The following is a 2,800-nucleotide window of genomic DNA, read 5'->3' as shown; positions in this document are numbered from 1 at the left end:
TGAAGGTGACTAAGAAACATTTCTGGTTTTGTCCTAATGACGATGCATACTAGTGAACTAAGAGGCAGTCAAATGTTAAGTATACATTGATTGATGCCTTGTTTTTTGTTGTTTTTTGTTGTAACTGGAGCAACAATGTAGGCTATTAAATCAGATACACTGAGATACAGTGTGCATCCTGCAATCATGTGTTTGAAGGGGCTCTCACATGTGATAATAAACAAAAAGGAGATTCAGTGAAATAAGGTATTTGCTTAAGATCATACAATTTGTACAAGCGGGAATCTCTGCGTCTCAAAAAATGGGATTCTTTTGAGAGCAATGTAGTACCCTTTTTCTGCAAAAACTGTACTCTGCATACTAGGAACAGCCTGGTTGTGTACTCTGTGGCATCAGGATAATATTTTCGGCATTGGGCTTTCACTTTAACAGCAGGATTCTGGAAATTGTAGCGCATGTTAAAATAACTTAAACCGCCAGTACAAACCCACTTGAAAACATTTGTCTCTGAAAGGACAGTGTGTCCACCGTGAAAAAGACCTAGAAGGGGTGAAAGCTAGTTAAAGTTGCCTGTGTGACCTTTGAAGAGGGGGCGGAAGTGCTGGTATTAGCTTCAACAGCATGCAATAATAAACCATCACCCAAAGAGGGTGGCTCATCTTACCCGGAAGAGCGTGAGCCTCTTCTCCATGGAGTTTTGGATGACCAGGGTGATCTTGGCCAGGCAAGAATATGGCGCTTGCCCCAGCGTCTGTAGTATTTCCTCCGATTTAATTTCTCCTTCTGACCTTGCTCTCTCCAGCCTAGTCCCCTCTTACCCTGAGCCCCTTCTGCCCTGGATCTCCTCCTTTTAGAATCCAAGACCCCCACATGTGCTGTGTGTGAAAGTGTTTATATATTGAATGGAAATATAGTATTGGCAAATTCTGGGCTCTGGCTCTTGAACTCCCCATTCTCTACTTTCTTATTAAATCTGTCCAGCAACGCCATCAGCGTGCCCTCACTCCTGGGCAGACCTTCTATACCACTCTTTGCAGTGCCATTGCTAACTGCGTATCCAACCTGAAGCTGGGACAGCAGGTGAAAGTGTTTTTCTTATCACGCTAGTGATTTTGGTTGACAAAGTGTGTCTGTAATTGATATGAAATTTTGAAAGCTGGTTTACTTTGGCTATCAAAGTCCAGTTTAAACGGGTACTGAGTTCAAACTATGACAAAGAAAACCTTTTTGGGGAGTTTTTGAAACTAATAAGTGGGTGTCCCTAATCCAGCATTTGCACAAGACACACCCTGTACTTGTTATTTATTTATTTATTTAAAGGTTTTGTAGAGCGCGTAGTAACCCTAGAGCATCCCAGCGCTAAACCAGAGTCTCCGAGGGTTTCGGCAATGGAGGGGATTATGGGTGAGGGAAGAGGAAGGTCTTTAGTGATTTCCTGAAATGGAGGAGATTAGGTTCTGTCCTCAGTCTTCGTGGGAGGTTGTTCCAGAGTTTGGCCGTGTGGACTGAGAAGCGGCGGCCACCTGTCCTGGCTTTTTTAACTCTGGGGACTTGAATGAGATTTTCTCCGCTGGATCGGAGGTCCCTTTCCGCTTTGTAGGGGATGATGGGGGCCGTTGTTGTTGAGGGTTTTATGGGCCAGACAAAGAGCCTTGAAGGCAACCCTTTCTCTGACTGGGAGCCAGTGTAGGGACTTGAGGGCTGGCTTGGCAGACGATCTTGCAGACGTGCCAGTCAGTAGGCGGGCGGCGGCATTTTGAACTTTCTGCAATGAGTTGAGGGTCGCTTCGGGGGCGCCCAGGTAGATTGCATTGCAGTAGTCCAATCTCGACAGGATGAGGCCCTGGATCAGGAGTTTCTTGGCGTTCGCGGGGAGCAAGGGGAAGATCTTTCTGCAGGCACTGAGGAGACCGAAGCATGTTCCTGCCGTCTTTTTGGCCTGTGTTCTAAAGCTCAGGTCGTTTTCAATCCAAACGCCCAGGCTTTTTACCTCGTCCTTGGGAGCGGGGGGATCACCCAAGCAGCTGGGCCAGAGGTGAGGAGGCAGGAAGGGCCCTTTGTGACCAAGCATGAGTATCTCGGTCTTTGAACCGTTTAGCTTCAGTGAGGAGAGGTTCATCCATCGGTGGACTTCAGTGAGACAACTGTGGAGATCAGAGGGGGAGTGATGGGGGTGTGAGAGGGTTACCACCAGCTGGGTGTCGTCGGCGTAGTTGATGATTGAGACGCCGAACGGACTGACCCTTTTCTCTAGTGGGGCCATGTATACTTTGAATAACGTAGGGCTCAAGGATGAGCCCTGCGGTACTCCGCAGCGGAGGGGGATGACAGGTGAGTGGCTGTCGTTCTCCCAAACTTGGAAGGAACGGCCTGTTAGAAAGGATTTTAGCCACTTCAAGGCCGTACCCCTTACTCCTATTTCTCCCAGTCGTTGGATTAGGGTAGGATGGTCCACAGTGTCGAAGGCCGCACTGAGGTCCAGGAGGATCACTGCCACTGATCCTCCCGTGTCCAGGATGCTTCTGGCCTTCTCCACTGCTGCCAGGAGGGCGATGTCAGTGCCCTGGCCTGGACGGAACCCTGTCTGGGAGACCCCTAGTAGGTTGTTGCTCTCCAGGAAGAGTGACAGTTGTTTGTTCACTAACTTCTCTGTGATCTTACTATTTCCTGGGAGAAGGGAGATGGGTCTATAATTGGAGAGGTCCTGTGGGTCTAAGGAGGGTTTTTTTAGTAGGCCTTTGACCGCTGCCGCTTTCCAGCCGGGGGGAACTGTACCCTCCGAAAGGGAGGAGTTGATCAG

The sequence above is a fragment of the Lissotriton vulgaris genome, chromosome 2_1, assembly GCF_964263255.1.
Source record: "Lissotriton vulgaris chromosome 2_1, aLisVul1.2, whole genome shotgun sequence".
Lineage (NCBI taxonomy): Eukaryota > Metazoa > Chordata > Amphibia > Caudata > Salamandridae > Lissotriton > Lissotriton vulgaris.
This window is presented reverse-complemented; position numbering follows the sequence as displayed.